At 36.2% G+C, this 19,195-nt stretch overlaps 1 long non-coding RNA gene across 2 annotated transcripts in view; it reads right to left on the minus strand.

The window, feature by feature from the left end:
* Positions 1–11,525: 11,525 nt before the first annotated feature.
* Positions 11,526–19,195, minus strand: part of LOC128315166 (uncharacterized) — a 28,048-nt gene continuing 20,378 nt past the window's right edge. For both annotated transcript variants that reach the window (XR_008297639.1, XR_008297638.1), the window contains one exon: positions 11,526–12,862. This is a non-coding gene — a long non-coding RNA (uncharacterized LOC128315166). The remainder of the gene's footprint in view (positions 12,863–19,195) is intronic.

Consider the following 19,195-nt stretch of genomic DNA (forward strand, 5'->3'; position numbering starts at 1 on the left):
TAAGCTTCCAGGAGGGTGAGGAGAAGTGTCAAGGCCTCTTGAATCTGTGCTCAGAACTGGCAGATTTCTTCTGTTGCATTCTACTGGCCAAAGTAAGTCACAAAACCAATCCTGATTCAAGGGGTGAGTCAATTTCCCCATAGAAAAAGCTAAAATGTTATATTGTTAATGTTATGGATCCAGAGAGGGTAACAATTACAGCCATTTTTACAATCTGCTGTACACCCGAGACTCTAGACTACATACTTGGTCATCCTCTGTCCCCCCTCAGACCTCCTGCCTTTACATAGGCAGCGCCCTCCTCTGCATCTTCACTACACCTTCCGTCTACTGACTTTCGCTATTAAGATTAGGTCAACATTCCTTCTATGAGGTGGACTGCCCTGAACCCTAGATGAGGTAGATTCCCCTCTTCTGTGCTCTCACCATCCTCAGCCTATGCATCCTTACCAAAATTTACTATCATTTTTCCAGCATTCAACTACCTCCCATGCTTGAGGAAAATGAAAGTGTTTTCATCTATTTATTATGACAATACAGGGCATCTCCTATGCATAGAAAATATTCAACAAATATTTATTAACCACTATTTCCAATCATTGGAAATTCATACATAGTCAACAACAGTGAAGGGGCATATATTTTCTAGGTAGGAACTTGAAATTCTTTCTCTCTGCCAAGCCTAAGAAATGTGAGAGTTCATAAAATTAGTCTAAATAGTCATAGCTTTAAAAAAATTTCAAAGCAACTGAAGTGTTCAATCCAATAACTTCTCCAAAAAATAAAATTGGATCCTTAATGTTATCAACTAATTCAGACACCATAACTTATCCAGTGTGTTAAAAAGTAATGGGCCTGGCAATCAGTCCTGAAGGACCCCATTTGTCACTTCTCCATGAGGATTTGCTACAATTCACTGCTATCCTATATTATTTTAGGCTACAATCAGTCTTTTAGCTAGGTTCACACTTAGACCGAAGTCTAGCATTTTGCTTATTAACTTTTCCTATGATAGACTGTCAGAAGTCCCATCTGAAATCCTGTTAAATTACATCTACTTCTCAACCTAATATAATCACTTGGCCACTGCCACAGCAAGCTACAAATTATCTGGTGAGACCCAATTTTCCCTTTAGTGACCTAAGATACAATTCCCTGTTTTGTTCCCTAAATGAGCCAAATTGTCTGTTTTTGATAAAAGACTTCAAAATTCTAGTGTTTTAATTCAAGTGCTTATCTTCTTACCTTTTGTATATAACACATACAGATAGTACTCTGGCATGATTATTTCACCTCTTTACCAGCTGCCTGCTATCCATTTACTAGTGAGTTAATAGCTCTAATTAGAGACCAATGAAAAGTTTAATAAAGCCATTTTTCCTCTAAGTCTCAAAACAAGCAAAATATATTACATTATCACATCACATCTGATATATGGAATCTAGACCAACTTTTACGATGATTTGATAAGCTTTCTCACTTTGAATTTCTAATAAAAGAATACTCAGTTTGAATGCACAATGGAAGATCTGACATCCCACATGCATATTTTTTCATTGTTTCTGTTTTTGCTAAATGAAATATCTCTATCTTGAAAGTGTTTCAGGGTCAAAGTCTTATGTTAGGCTGATTTTAAGATTTACTATCTTTTTGATGTAGTCTCATATTGTCTATTTACTTTGGGTTAAGACGATTTATTAATATGTTATCTGTGGAAGCTTGACAACTACAAAACAAACAGATAAAAATCATCTAGTTACCCTGTCTACTTCATAGGTTTGTTCTGAGATTTTTAACAACACAATACAGGTAATGCACTGGACTAGTACCTGGGGCACTGTAGGAACTCAATAAACATTTATTATTATTAAAATCAGTTCCTGCTTTATAGGAAGTTTATAACTTCTCACAATATTTTTTCACTATCCTCCCTCTTATTTAATTTGAAATGACATGGTCATCTTCACAAAAGCCTTGTAAGAAACTAGTCTTTCTACAATAATTCTTTGTGACTTTAAAGTCAAGACATATTTTTCTTTGGATAAAATATTCTTCATTTCTAAATCTTTTCTGTTGTACAGTGAAACCTTGGATTGCAAGTAACTTGTTCTGCGAGTATTCCACAAGATGAGCAAACATTTCTAACAAATTTTAACTTGATAAGTGAGCAATGATCTTGCAATGCTAGTAGTATATGACGCCAAACATCACATGATCACAACTGAGCCAACGGTGCTTGAAATTCGCTTTGATATATAAGTGCTTTGGATTATAAGCATGTTTCTGGAACAAATGGTGCTCACAAACCAAGATTTTACTGTATATTCCAATACCCTTGCATTCCTTTTTCAACACTAATATGGATGGCAAGTTAGCTAAAACAGACATTCTACAGATGGTATCAAATGCCCTCTGCATTCACACAATCAAGACTTCCCACGTATTCACAAGGAAGACAGGCCAGGGATTCAATTGTCTCCTGCTTTTCAGCACTGCACTAATCCTATGTCTATATCACGATGACTGCTCCTGCTTCCTGCAGGCGGCTGTGAGCTGAAGCATCCTCGAAGCATGAGCTTCATCAAGCATTAAAATGACTTTTTAATGACAGCTTTAAAAGCTTTGGGGTTAGTTGAGGTGCAAAACCTGGCATGGTTATTTCTAGCTGTGTGACCCTGGGCAAGTTATGCAACTTTTCAAAGTCTCCCTTTCCTCATTGGTAAAATTATGGATGGCTAGTTATCTTGGAAGGGGCAATGGCAGGGATGTGGTAGAGAAAGCATAATCCAGACTTAGGTTGAAAATCGAATGGAATATTATGAAGGAGATATAAAAAGTGCAACCTAATATTTCCATAAGTTGATGGAAGTACCAAAACAGACATGATAGAGGGAAATGTGGAGCCAAATATGTTTGTTGTTGTAGTAGTGGTTCTTTCAGTTTCTCTCAGATGGCAGGGACTATGAGTATATGCATAACCTGAGTGCACATATTTATATTTATCTTTACACACCAATGTATATATAGTTAGAAGGGGGAATCAATAGAAAATATAAATCAGAAAATACAAAAGAGAAAGATGATACCTGGAGAAAGGAGCGAATGGGATCAAGAGCACTAGCGTGGGGATTAGTTCAGAGAGAAGAAGAAATTCCTCTGGCGTACGTATTGGTCTGCTAGCGCTGCCATAAGAAACACCACAGACTGTGCAGCTTACACAACAGAAATTTCTTTTATCAGCAGGTACGCGGCACGGAGGGGTGAACCTGGGGAGCGAAAAGCCATGGGAAGGGAAGTACTTTGGTGGGCAGAGAGAGGAGGGGGGGAGGGTACAGGGAGAATACGGGAAAAGCACCCCTCCCCAAAAGCAGCTGGAGAGAAAGTGGAAAATTGGAAACAGCCGCGGGGACTAAACTAAAAAGGTAGAAAGGAGAAAGGAGAGGGTTTAAATTCCATTAAGACTGTAAACAAGGGGAGCGCAAAGGCTGCCACTCTGCAGCTCCATACCTGGCGGTGCTCTGGTGGGAAGGGTGAATCCGCAGGAACAGAGTGGAGTCTGGGAGGTTCTTGGGCCACACAGGGAAAAGTGGTTCCACTGCTGGAAGGACATTTGGTAGAGACTGTTGAAGCCACCTGGTCCCGGCAGACCCCAGAAAACGGCCACCTTTGCTGGTGCTGGAACAAGGTCATTAAGGGTGAAGCCTGGTGCCAGATGTGTGTTGTGATTTTCCATAATCCCTGAAACGCTGCTGCCACACTATCTCGCGAACTTTTTCTGGGGCGAGCTGGCACTCAGCCGCAGCCTCAGGCACCGGCAGCAGCAGGGTCCAGCAAGCGTTCCTGGGTGCAGCTGGCATTCGGCTATTGCTCAGTGACGAAGAGGGGCGGGACGGGTCAAAGCTGCAGTCCTTCAGAAGTAAGGGGCCAGGGAAAAGAGCCGCATCTGAGACAAAACTCAGGAGAGAGGTATTGCCTGGGGCGTGGTCGCAGACAGTGAAAAAGCGGGGAGTAGACGAAAGCTGAAGACAGAGGACGGGTGCCCGTTTGCTGATCGATAAAAACAGAATTCTGATACGAGAGACGGAGTAGCTGAGTGACGCCATTTCCACAGCTCCTGTGCATGCGCGTACGCTACAAACGCCACAAGGCTCCACCCCAGTAGGCTAGCGGAGCCATCTAGTGGAGAGCGGAGCCACTACACTGAGCCCCGCAGGACTGGGCCAACCTGGCTCTTCAAGAACACAAGTCTCACTGGCTACTTACTTTATGGACGACAAAGTGCTTCATAGCCTGACTTCTATGGGAAAAAGAAGTAATTTCAGTTCTATTTCAATCTGTTAGCAGGTCCATCTATTCAATTATCTTTTTTTTTCTTTTTCACTTTTTCTTGAATAGAGAAAGAAATAAAATTCATTTTTATTTTCAATTGTTAAAAATATTTTTCTTTAATTTTTTTACTATATTTTTTGCTTTTGTGTAAAATTTTTCAATTTCTATTTTACTTCCATAATTTTATTTTAGTCTAATTCAGTGGGTTCACTTTTTCAAATCTTCAAATGATTTCCTTTTCCTTTCTCTTTTTTCTCTTTTTCTTTTCTTTTCTTGCATATGGAAAGAGAAAAACTTCATTTTTACTTTCAATTTCTATTAAAAATTTTTTCTTTTTTTTAAAATTTTTTGTAACGTTTATTTATTTTTGAGACAGAGAGAGACAGAGCATGGGTGGGGGAGGGTCAGAGAGAGAGAGGGAGACACAGAATGTGAAACAGGCTCCAGGCTCTGCACTGTCAGCACAAAGCCTGACACGGGGCTCGAACTCACGGACCGTGAGACCATGACCTGAGCTGAAGTTGGACGCTTAACTGACTGAGCCACCCAGGCGCCCCTAAAAACTTTTTTCTTTAATTTTATTACTATATTTTTTGTTTTTCTGTAAATTTTTCAGATTCTATTTTTACTTCCATCATTTTATTTTAGTCTACTAGAGTGTATTCACTTTTTCAAATTTTCAAATGATTTCCCTTTTTTTCTTTTTCATTTCTTTTCTTTTTCTTGAATACAGAAAGAGAAAAAATTCATTTTCATTTTTAATTTCACTAAAAATGTTTTTAAGTTTTTTTCAACTATACCTTTACTTTTGTGTAATTTTTTTCAAATTCTATTTTACTCCCATCATCTCATTTTAGTCTACTTCAGTGTATTCATTTTTTCAAATTCTCAAACGATTTCCTTTTCTTTTCCCCTTTTTTCCTCTAATCCGTCAAACCACTTTGAATACCCAGACCAAAACACACCTAGGATTTAGCATCATTTATTCAATATTTGTGTGTGTGTGTGTTTTTAATTTTATAATTTTAATTTTCTTATTTTAATTTTTTTAATTTTAATTTTTTAATTTTTAATTTCTATACCTCATTAATTCTTTTTCTCCCTTCAAAATGACAAAATGGAGGAATTCACCCCCAAAAGAAAAAGCATGAAGAAACGACAGCCAGGGATTTAACCAACACAGATACAAGCAAGATGTCTGAAGCAGAATTTAGAATCACGATAATAAGAATACTAGCTGGAGTTGAAAATAGGTTAGAATCCCCCTCTGCAGAGATAAAAGAGGTAAAAACTAGTCAGGATTAAATTAAAAATGCTATAACTGAGCTGCAAACACGGATGGATGCTCTGGCAACAAGGATGGTTGAGGCAGAACAGAGAATCAATGATACGGACAACAAACTTATGGAGAATAATGAAGCAGAAAAAAAGAGGGAGATGAAGGCAAAAGAGCACAATTTAAGATTTAGAGAAATCAGTGACTCATTAAAAAGGAACAACATCAGAATCACAGGGGTCCCAGAAGAGGAAGAGAGAGAAATAGGAGTAGAAGGATTATGTGAGCAAATCACAGCAGAAAACTTTCCTAACCTGGGGAAAGACACAGACATCAAAATCCAGGAAGCGCAGAGGACCCCAATAGATTCAATAAAAACTGACCATCAACAAGGCATATCATAGGCAAATTCACAAAATACTCAGGCAAGGAGAGAATCATGAAAGCAGCAAGGAGGAAAAAGTCCCTAACCTACAAGGGAAGACAGATCAGGCTTGCAGCAGACCGATCCACAGAAACTTGGCAGGCCAGAAAGGAGTGGCAGGATATATTCAATGTGCTGAATCAGAAAAATATGCAGCCAAGAATTCTTTATCCAGCAAGGCTGTCATTCAAAATAGAAGGGGAGATCAAAAGTTTCCCAGACAAACAAAAATTAAAGGAGTTTGTGACCACTAAACCAGCCCTGCAAGAAATTTTAAGGGGAACTCTCTGAGAGGAGAAAAGATGAAAATATATATATATATATACCACAAGCAACAAATATTAGAAAGGACCAGAGAACACCACCAAAAACCCCAACTCTACAAACATCATAATGGCAATAAATTCATATCTTTCGGTACATACTCTAAACGTCAATGGACTCAATGCTCCAATCAAAAGACATAGGGTAACAGAATGGATCAGAAAACAAGATCCAGCTATATGCTGTTTACAAGAGACCCACTTCAGACCTAAAGACACCTTCAGATTGAAAATAAGGGGATGGAGAAACATCTATCCTGCTAATGGTCAACAAAAGAAAACCGGAGTAGCCACACTTACAACAGACAATCTAGACTTTAAAAAAAGACTGTATTAAGAGATGCAGAAGGGCATTATATCATAATCAAGGGGTCTATCCACCAATAAGACCTAACAATTGTAAACATTTGTGCGCCAAATCAATTAATCGCAAACATAAAGAACTCATGGATAGTAATACCATAATAATAGTAGGAGACTTCAACACCCCACTCACAACAATGGACAGATCATTTAATCAAAAAATCAACAAGGAAACAATGGTTTTGAAAGACACACTGGACCAGATGGACTTAACGGATATATTCAGAACATTTCACCTTAAAGCAGCAGAATATACACTCTTCTCCAGTGCACATGGAACGTTGTCCAGAATAGACCACATACTGGGACACAAATCAGCCCTAATCAAGCACACAAAGATCGAGATCCTACTGTGCATATTTTCAGACCACAATGCTCGAAACTCAAAATCAACCACAGGAAAAAAAATTTGGAGAGGTAACAAATACTTGGAGACTGAAGAACATCCTCCTAAAGAATGAATGGGCTAACCAAGAAGTTAAAGAGGAAATTAAAAAGTCTACAGAAGCCAATCAAAATGATAACATCACAACCCAAAAACTCTGGGACACAGCAAGGTGGTCATAAGAGGAAAGTATATAGCAATCCAGGCCTTGCTAAAGAAGGAGGAAAGATCTCAGATATACAACCTAACCTTACGCCTTAAGGAGCTGAAAAAGAACAGCAAATAAAACCCCAAAACCAGCAGAAGACAGGAAATAATAAAGATTAGAGCAGAAATCAATGCTATCAAAACAAACCAAAAAAAGACAGTAGAAGAGATCAATGAAACTAGAAGCTGGTTCTTTGAAAGAATTAACAAAATTGATAAACCACTAGCCAGTTGGATGAAAAAGAAAAAGGAAAGGACGCAAATAAATAAAATGAAGAATGAAAGAGGAGAGATCACAACCAACACAGCAGAAATAAAAACAATAATGAGAATATTATGAGCAATTATATGCCAATAAAATGGGCAATCTGGGAGAAATGGACAAATTCCCAGAAACATATACACTACCAAAACTGAAACAGGAAGAAATAGAAAATTTGAACAGGCCCATAACCAGTAAGGAAATCGAAGTAGTAATAAAAACTCTCCCAAAAAACAAGAGACCAGAACCAGATGCCTTTCCAAGGGAGTTCTATCAAACATTTAAAGAAGCATTAACACCTATTCTCTTGAAGCTGTTCCAAAAAATACAAATGGAAGGAAAACTTCCAAACTCTTTCTATGAAGCCAGCATCACCTTGATTACAAAACCAGATAAAGACTCTGCTAAAAGGAAAACTATAGACCAATTTCCCTGATGAACATGGATGCAAAAATCCTCAACAAGATATTAACCAACTGGATCCAACAATACATTTAAAAAAATTATTCACCACGACCAAGTGGGATTTATACCTGGGATGCAGGGCTGGTTCAATATCCGCAAAACAATTAATGTGATTCATCACATCAATAAAAGAAAGGACAAGAACCATATGATCCTCTCAATAGCTGTAGAGAAAGCATTTGAAAAATACAACAGACTTTCTTGATAAAAACCCTCAAGAAAGTAGGGTAGGGATAGAAGAATCATACCTCGAGATCGTAAAAGCCATATATGAAAGACCCAATGCTGATATCATCCTCCATGGGGAAAAACTGAAAGATTTCCCCCTAAGGTCAGGAACAAGACAGGGATGTCCACTCTCGCCAGTTATTCAACATAGTATTGGAAGTCGTAGCCTCAGCAATCAGACAACAGAAAGAAATTAAAGACATACAAATCAGCCAGGAGGAGGTCAAATTTTCACTCTTCACAGATGACATGTTACTCTATATGGAAAACCCAAACGATTCAACCAAAAAACTGCTACAATTGATTCATGAATTCAGCAAAGTTGCAGGATATAAAATCAACGCACAGAAATTGGTTGCATTCCTATACACCAACAAGGAAGTGACAGAAAGAGAAATCAATGAATCAATCCCATTTACAGTTGCACCAAAAACCATAAAATACCTAGGAATACATCTAGCCAAAGAGGTGACAAATCTATAAAAACTGAAAACTACAGAAAGCTTATGAAAGAAATTGAAGAAGACACAAAAAATTGAAAAATATTCCAATCCTCTGGGTAGGAAGAACAAATACTGTTAAAATATTACTACTCAAAGCAATCTACATATTCAATGCAATCCCTATCAAAATAACACCAGCATTCTTCACAGAGTTAGAACAAATAATCCTAAAATTTGTGTGGAACCAGAAAAGACCCCAAATAGTCAAAGAAATCTTGAAAAAGAAAACCAAAGCAGGAGGCATCACAATCCCAGACTTCAAGCTATACTACAAAGCTGTAATCATCAAGACAGTATGGTACTGGCACCAGAACAGACACTCAGATCAATGGAGCAGAATAGAGAACCCAGAAATGGACCCACAAACGTATGGCCAAGTAATCTTTGACAAAGCAGGGAAGAATATCCAATGGAATAAAGACAGTCTCTTCAGCAAGTCGTGTTGGGAAAACAGTGACATGCAGAAAAATGAACCTGGACCACTTTCTTACACCGTACACAAAAATAAAGTCAAAATGGATGAAAGACATAAATGTAAAACAGGAAGCCATTAAAATCATCGAGGAGAAAGCAGGCAAAGACCTCTTTGATCTTGCCCGCAGTAACTTCTTACTCAACACATCTGCAGAACAAGGGAAACAAGAGCAAAAATGAACTACTGGGACCTCATCAAAATAAAAACCTCCTGCATAACAAAGGAAACAATCAGCAAAACTAAAAGGCAACTGATGGAATGGGAGAAGATATTTGCAAACTACATATCAGATGAAGGGTTAGTATCCAAAATCTATAAAGAACTTATCAAACTCAACACCCAAAAAACAAATAATACAATTGAAGAAATAGGCCAAAGACATGAATAGACACTTCTCCAAAGAAGACATCCAGATGGCCAACTGACACATGGAAAAATGCTCAACTTCACTCATCAACAGGGAAATACAAATCAAAACCACAATGAGATACCACCTGACACCTGTCAGAATGGCTAACATTAACAACTAAGGCAACAACAGATGTTGGCGAGGATGCAGAGAAAGAGGATCTCTTTTGCACTGCTGGTGGGAATGCAAGCTGGTGTAGCCACTCTGGAAAACAGTATGGTGGTTCCTCAAAGAACTAAAAATAGAACTACCCTACAATCCAGCAATTGCACTACTAGGTATTTATCCAAGGAATACAGGTGTGCTGTTTCGAAGGGACACGTGCACCCCCATGTTTATAGCAGCACTATCAACAATAGCCAAAGTATGGAACGAGCCCAAATGTCCATCGACAGATGAATGGATAAAGAAGATGTGGTATACACACACACACACACACACACACACACACACCACACTGGAGTGTTACTCAATAATCAAGAAGAATGAAATCTTGCCTTTTGCAACAATGTGGGTGGAACTGGAGGGTATTATGCTAAGTGAAATTAGTCAGAGAAAGACAAATATCATATGACTTAACTCATATGAGGACTTTAAGACCTAGAACAGATTAATATAAGGGAAGGGAAACAAAAACAATATGAAAACAGGGATGGGATAAAACATAAGAGACTCTTAAATATGGAGAATAAACAGAGGGTTACTGGAGGGGTTGTGGGAGGGGGGATGGGCTAAATGTGTAAGGGGCATTAAGGAATCTATTCCTGAAATCATTGTTGCACTATATGCTAACTAACTTGGATGTAAATTAAAAAAAAAAAAAGAATATGTCACTCTTCGTTCATTACTTGTGATAAATGTACCATAAGAATATAATATGTTAATGATAGGGCAAGCTGGCTATGGAGTAAATGAGAACTCTCCATATGTGTTTACAACTCTGCTGTAAATCAAAAATTTTCTAAAATATAAAGTTTATTTATAAGAAAAATTAAAAATAAACTGGGGTTATTTGCAAGAATATGTTCTTTGCAACCAAGTAAATTGTTTCCATACCCAAACTTTGAAAATCATTCTTCTACTCTTGTTTGAACACTTAGCAGTTTTAATTTTTTTCTGTTATAAAAATTTTTGGTAAACATGAATACTCTTAATTAAACACACACAACTATAAATTAACATGATTCTATGTAAGTGTGGGTCTCTGGTCTCCTCACTATACAGATTTATAAATAAATGTATATCAATATGGTTAAGTTTCTTAATAAATATTGCCAAAATTCTCATCAAAGAGCAATATGACCCATTTACTCAATAAATTATTATTATTTTTTGTTGTTATGTCTCTTTTAACAAGTATGAGTCATGATTCTTGAGTCTGATTTCTGGATCAATAACAAGATCAAGTTTTTACACCTGAAAGATTAAGTTGCATCTGAGTTTCTGTAAATCGCCAACATAAAAGTCTCCTTGTATGTCTTCCTGACAGCCAGCCAGTCTCCACACATTTCTGGGAACTTAAAACTGTCACAAATCACCATCAGCTTGGATTGAAAAAGAACATACATAAATGTTTGTACCAACTCGGCAAAAGACTTGTTGCAAGGCCTTAAGATTGTCCAAATATGATTACTCCAATCATGACTCAGTCTCCCATTTATGAATGGAAAACAAAACAAATTTCAGTAGCAGTCAATTGTCTTAAGCACAGCATCTGGATTAGACTTACCTTTTTACAATAAGAAAGATCACCATAAATAACTAGTATGTGATTGAATCTGTGGTCTGAGTAAACTTGTGAAAAATTAACATACGTGTGTGTGTATATCTGTGTGTGTGTGTATGTGAGAGAGAGAGAGAGAGAGAGAGAGAGAGAGAGAGACAGAGACAGAGAGAAAGAGAAAAGAGAGAGATGGAGAGAGAGTTTTGCTACATTCCTTATCTATCACAATCAGATATTGGTAAGATTAATGAGAAGTCATCCATAAGCTATTCCAAGTTGCATGAGGGGAGTTAAGGTGAAAAATATCAATTAAAAATGTCTTTTGCATTTCACTAGTCATTTTGTTTTGTTTTGTTTTGTTTTGTTCCTGATCAGACTGGCCATGACTTGAACAGCCAAGTAGAGTAAAGAGAAGTTCATAATACTGAAAACTCCTATATCAGGTCCCATTTATATAATTCCTCAAGTTTATTCTAACAGCAAGTTAAAATAACCTGGGAAGTTAGCATTACCACGTTCTTTTTACGGATGAGGAAGCTGGGACACAAATAGGTTAATTTACTTTTCCGGGATCACACAGCTTAACAGTGATGATATGACATTCAAATCCAAGTCTGCTGAACTGTAAAGTCCACATTCTTTTCATTAACCAAGTTTGCAAACTAATATAAGAGAATCCAAAATGCAGTATAAAATATACAGAACTGTTTCTCTTATACAAGCTCCTAGGATAAGATCAAGAATTAGGTTGAAATAAATGTTATTTCTAAACTCTATTTGAATATTTTTTATTTTGATTCCTGAGTGGAAAACATTACCCATTCCATTGTACAATTTCCAGTCTAGATAATTTAGGGTTATATTAAATGCTCTATTGAGTAAAAGACTATTTCATACATAAAGTTTATTTTCTCTACAACTCAGTTGTAATTGGTCACAATAATTTATATTTAATTCATGTATTTTTCTTTAGTGTTTAGGCAATTATTATGCTGCCTTTGGATTAATCATATTTTTAGGAAAATTTCTCCAATCTAGCATTTGGCAGTGCAATGGATTAAATAGCATGCCCCAAAAGATATGTCCAAGCCCTCACCCCAATACCTGTGAATATGACTTTATTTGGAAATAATGTGTTTGCAAATGTTATTAAATTAAGCATCTTGAACTGAGATCATCCTAGATTTACAGTCAGCCCTAAATCTAATGACTGGTATCCTTATTAAAGAAAGAAGAGGTAGGTTGGTTACAGAAAGAAGATGATAGGAAGATTGAGACAAGGAGTGGAGTGAGCCTCTATAAGCCAAGAAAAGCTGTGGCTTGCTAACTCTTACCAGCGGCAAGAAGAGAAGCATGGAACAGACTCGAAGAGCCTCTGGAAGAAATCAACTCTGGTGATGTCTTGCTTTCAGTCTTCTGGCCTCCCAAACTGTGAGAAAATACATTTCTGACGTAAGTCACCGAGTTTGTGGTTATTTGGCACAGCAGCCCTAGGGAATGAATACAGGCAGTTTAGCATTTTCCTTTTAAAACAGAAAAATACATTTATCTGAGCTATCTGCCCCAGTTTATTTCAAAGATGGATCTACAATGGCTTCTTTCTATTCAGATTGGTATTTCAAATCAGTATAAGTTTCATAAGTGACTCTCCTGTTGAAAAAAAGTAAATTTCAGCCAAACATAATAAATCTTATGACATAATTATAGGATCTTATGGATCTGAAACCAGAAACTTTCAACAACAAGATCAGTGAAAATGCAAGACAATTATAAATACATTTATAATAAATTCAGGATCTGTAAGTAAATTTCAGAGAAAATTCCAAACATTTGTAATGGTAACATTGGAATATTTATAATGCTTGAAGTTCTTTGCATTTACTGTCTCATTCAGTCCTTACAAGGACCTCGTACAATAGCACTCTTATTATTTCTGACATTTTGATGAATAAATTGAAGAAGACAGGTTAATAAATTAGTGCAAAGCTATACAAATGAGATATGATTAATCAAAAAATTCAAACCTAGGTAGTCTGTTCTTAACCTTAGTTATTTTATTCATTTCACACATCTGCAATACCTGATTTTTCAAAAAGTGGAAAGTGCAAACACCAGTTACTCAGAAAAATTTCTTACAACTTTTTTTTCTGTGTCTATTTATTTTTGAGAGAGATTGCAAGTGGGGGAGGGGCAGGGAGAAAGGGAGACAGAGAATCCAAAGCAGGCTCCACAATGTCAGCGCAAAGCCTGATGTGGGGCTCGAACCCATGAACTGTGAGATCATGACCTGAGCCAAAGTTGGACGCTCAACTGATTGAGCCACCCAGAGGCCCCATTTACCCAGAAAAATTTCTAAAAAGAATAATTCAAAGATGGAACTTATTAAATAAAATAATGCCCAAAACATAAAATGCCACATGCATTTTACAGCTATTTGAACTGAAATAGGGACTCGATGGATCTTCTGAGTAGACTCGAACTAGGTATATGACTTAAAACATTATTTCTTGAGGCGCCTAGGTAGCTCAGTCATTTGAGCAACCAACTCTTAATTTCGATTTAGGTCATGGTCTCATGATTCATGGGATTGAATTCTGAATTGGGCTCTGCCCTGACTGTGCAAAGCCTGCTTGGGATTCTTTCTCCCTCTCTCTCTGCCCCTCCCCCATTCTCTCTCTCTCTGTCTCTCAAAATAAACAAACATTAAACAAATTTAAAAAAAGATTTCTTAAATGTTTTATTTAGCTTTTTAATGCCATGTTAAATTCTACTCCTACTGTGTAAAAGGCTGGCATTCCATGGCAATCATGAAGTCTTTATACCAACCCCCTGAATTGGTGGTGACTGGCATTGAGCCTACCTCTAAATGTATCCTTGATATATGATCACTAAAGATGACGGAGATATCAGAACAAACTTTAATCTGAAACTGGCTACGAATGCTTAAACTATCACTGGTCACTGAGGTTAATCAGAATGTTCCCTAATATATATTAGGTAGTATTTTACAAAATAGTATGGGGGAGAGAGGGAGGGATAATGGCAATCAGAGTTATGAGACTCTAAATTATTGCATGACGGTGTTAAATTTAAGAGCATATGAATTATCTGGCCTGATCTTCTGCCACCTTCTTAACTCCTTTGTCTCTTTATAAATAATAAACCCATGAAAAGTTTGAACTCATGAAATAATGGCGAAGTGTTGGGTAACTTGAATGCCTTTATAAAGTGTAGGCATTACATATAGATTTTAGCAACTTTTTTTAATTTGAGTATAGTTGACACATGATGTTAGTTTCAGATATTCAACAACTCTATATGTATGCTAGGCTCACCAGGAATTAGCTACCATCTGTCACCATGCAATGCTATTGACCATACTCCCTATGCTGTGCCTTTCATCCCCATGACTTACTCATTCCATAACTGGAAGTCTATTATCTCCTACTCTCCTTCACCCATTTTTGCCCATCCACACCAACCCCGCCCCTCCAGCAACCATCAGTTTGTTCTTTGTATTTATGGGTCTGTTTCTGCTTTTTGTTTGTTTATTCATTTGCTTTATTTTTTAAATTCTACAGATAAGTGCAATCATATAGTATTTGTCTTTCTCTATCTGATTTATTTCACTTAGCATAATACCGTGTAGGTCCATCCATGTTACTGTAACTGATCTTGTAATCTCCTTTCTCTGTAATGTACCATATTTCTATAAAGCTAAATTTTCTAAAATTCAGATCTAATAAAAACACTGACATTTTAAAATCATTCAGCTTTTCCTATTTATGAATATCACTTTGAAACTCTTTAGAGTAGTTAAGTGTGTAGAGTATGAAATCAAAGACCGTGAGTGGGAATCACAACTCTGCATTTACCAATTGAGCAGCCTTGTACAAATATTCAATCTCTCTAAACCTCAGTATCTTCATCTGAAAAATGGGGGATCCTAATAGTACCTACTACAGAGGGCTGTAGTTATAATCAAAAGAGAAAACATATGCTAACTGCTTATCCTAAGTGCTTGCATAATCAGTTCTCAATTAGTAGTAGTAGTTTTTAGTGGTTGTTATTACTATTATACATCATTCACAATCTGGGCTTATCATACCTTTACTAAACTTACTACTCACATTCATCTGCCTTTTTCAAAATAAACCATCTAGTTTCACATTTCTTTGTAGCGTTACCTTTGTCTAAAATTTCCTTCCTCATGACTTTCACAGCATTCCTGATGTGTTAAACTTCTGGTGCATTTTTCAAGATCCAATCCAAACATTGCTTCCTCGGGGAAAACTTGACTAGGTAGAATTCCTGGCTCCCTGAATTGTGCTAGCATAGCACTTGGAAATATTTCTCTCTTAGCACTTCTCATGCTGGATCACAGATAATTGAGGGAGTCTGTCCTTCCTAATGTCAGAGAGTCTAGCCTTCCTACTAGACTAAAGCTAGGGCTTGGTCATATTCATCCTTTCCAATACCTGAAACATTTGCTAGCACATTGGGTAGTAAGTAAACATTTAGTCAATGAAAGTAAATTAACCTGTTTGCACTATTCCAAAGCCCATTTTGGTACTAGTTTTTGCTCCAGTAATGGAGAAGTGGTTTATATCAGACTTAATCCCCCCACTAAGAACAACTATAAACCCTGAAGCAAATATTTGAAAAACCCCAACTATTGAAGGCATGAGGGAATGTCCAAAGGCAAGCTAGAAGTGGAAGTGATACAACCTAGAAAGAAGAGAATTACATTGAAGGAAAATCTATGTTTATATGTTTTTTCCCCCTGGGGCATTTTGCTTCTGCGTGACTGGAGCAGTCTCAACTCACAGAACCAAAGTCTCATGTGTTTGAAATCTCAGGAGATAGCTTTTAGGACTGCTGGTAGAGCTAGAAATGGAAAGGAAAAGTCTAGAAATGAGGTAGGCACAGAGGGGAAATCCCTTAAATTTTAAACACTGATTCAACGTTTAAATTGAACACCCATAGAACAGACTCCAAAAACACAGCATCAGGGAATATGGGTAAAACTGAAAAAAATTAGTAGGTATTTTAGCTGATAGCCACAACAAAGGAGACAGAGCTTGAAGTTTTAATCTTGTTCTGTTAGAAGAGCTTCATAAGCAGTTTGGGCATTCCATTAAAGCCTCAGGATAGGTAAGCCTTAAGAGAAAAGTTACCAGCCCAGGACTAAGAATACCCTTAAGACTAAGAGCAAAATCAAAACAAGCCATCTTCCACATAAAACCATCCAGGTGAAACTAATCTTTACCCATATAAAACCAATCTTTCATATGTGCAGGATGATCTACTTTTAATTGCCTGCTAGAGCAAAATCAACACTCTTCAAAGGAAGATAATAGAACATACAGTATCTACAGCATATTATCCACAATGCCCAATATACAATTAACTATCACTAAACATACAAGGAAATGGGAAAATGTGGCCCATTGGTCCCGAGAAAAATAAATCAATAAAATAGACCAACAAATGAAAGCAAGCTGCTATGGATTACCTATAGGTAAATTTTTATTTTGTTTATTTTTAAGGAATATTACCAGAAATAAATAAAGAGGGGCATTTTCTAATAATAAAATGGTCAATCTTATCAGGATGACATAACAATCTGAAATTGATATGCACCTAATCAAAGAGCTTCGAAATACCTGTACCAAAATCTGGTAGAACTAAAGGGATAAATAAACATACCTACAATCTAGGTATGAGGTATTTTAACACTGTTTCTTATTAACTGAATAAAATTACTATTCAAAAATATTAGTAAAAATACAGACTTAAATAATATCATCAACTATCTTAATCTAACTGACGTTTAAAGAATATTGTACCCAATGTCTGTGGAACATGTATTCTTTTCATGTGTAGATGGAACATTTATCAAAATAGAATACATGCTAAACTATATGTCCTAATACAGCTCAAAAGAATAAACTTTTCAGCACATGTGATCTGATAGTAAGGAAATTAAATCAGAAGTCAATAATCATAAGTTACCTGAAAGGGCTCCAAATATTTAGAAATTAAACAAATACTTCTGAATAACCATAGGTTAAAAAAGAAATCCTAAGATAAATTGGAAAGTATTTTGAATAACATAAAATAGAACATATGAAATATGCAGGATGTAATTAAATCAGTAGAGAGATACAAAATTATAGTTTTAAATGCTAATATTATAAAAGAAGAAAAGTTTAATTTTTTTAGTGTTTACTTATTTTTGAGAGAGAGAGAGAGAGTACCAATGTGTGCAGAAGTGTGAGCAGGGGAGAAGCAGAGAGAGAGGGAGACACTATCTGAAGCAGGCTCCATGCTGTCAGTACAAAACCTTACATGGGGCTTGAACCCATGAACCATGAGATGATGACCTGAGCTGAGGCTGAAGTCAGATGCACAACTGACTGAGCCATCCAGGCACCCCTAGAAAGGAAGAAAGCTTAAATCAAACTATTTTACTAAAACCACTATCTTATAACCATGTTCAACAAACTTTTCTTTGTTTTAATAATACTTCCAGGATAAATCCTATCTCTAACTGAATCCAGAGTCCTAAGATTCCTAGCTTCTTCATGGAGAAATCTGTTCTAAGCATAACACTCAGTAGCAGCCATAGTCAAGCAATCCTAGATAAGTGAAGCCACACAGCAACTTTATTTTTTTATTACTTATATTTTAGAGCACAGAAATTAATTAAAGAGGTTATGGAACACTTATCTGCACCCCCCTTCCACCATAACACCCGTAAATAATCTTACATATGTGCATATACACACACAAATATGTCTTACAAAGTAACAGAATAAAGCCATCTTTCCCGTTGTGGTTAATAATCAAAATCCTTAATCATGGTTGATATTTCTTACATTAGAATGTTTCTGTATCACTTGAAATTTGAAAGTTCTGCTTTCTTCTACTTCTTGTGCCAATTGGTACAGGGAAATAAATTTTACTATGTGGATCTCCTTTTAGTTAGGCATTCTGTTATTACTTTCTTATAAAAAATGTACCAGCTAATAAAAATATAATCACATATTTAGTCTTGGTTTTTAGGCATATCTTAGACTTTCATGTATTCACAAATGCAGACTGAATTCAATAAATTCACAAAAGCATAGCAAAGAGTTTATAACTCAATTACCTATTTGCCTGGAATCTCAGAGAGAGTAAATGAAAATACTCACTTATTACAGACGTTTCCTTTCATGAGTAGAATCAATATTTTTATTATTTTTATATTTTAAAAAATGGATTGGTTATCTATAAAAACAATTATATCCTTAAAACAAAAAGAAGACTTCTAATTCATCCACATCTAGGAAGTCATGCTATGTTCTCTAAATTTATAAAAAAAAAAAAAGCTTTCAAGTGCTTAAGGACAAAATATTCCTAAGAATTTAGAGCTTTATAAACATATTTTTCCTTTGTCACTCTAAAGTTGTGCTATAAGATAATCTGTAAAATCATGTTTCAGAATGATTTACTTTATCATCACAGAATGATAAAAATCTAGTCTGTAAACCTACCAGGTTTGTTTGTTTCATTAAGGATATGTGTTTTCTTGATCTGTTAGCGTCTTAGCTGGAGATAGTATTGAAATGTATACAGGACTGCATATTGTTTTATTGTCTTCTATATGCATCTTTGGGCTTGGGGTTCAGATAGACACCACTGTTCTTGTGTAATGAATTAACTAATTTGTTGTTGTTGTTGTTGTTTCATTCTAATTTCCATTCTCTAAGTACTACTATCTATTTTTCCAGGTCCTTAGTACTTGTCAGCCAACTTCAATTTCATCAATATCTGCA

This window comes from Acinonyx jubatus, chromosome C2, assembly GCF_027475565.1.
Source record: "Acinonyx jubatus isolate Ajub_Pintada_27869175 chromosome C2, VMU_Ajub_asm_v1.0, whole genome shotgun sequence".
NCBI classification, from domain to species: Eukaryota; Metazoa; Chordata; class Mammalia; order Carnivora; family Felidae; genus Acinonyx; species Acinonyx jubatus.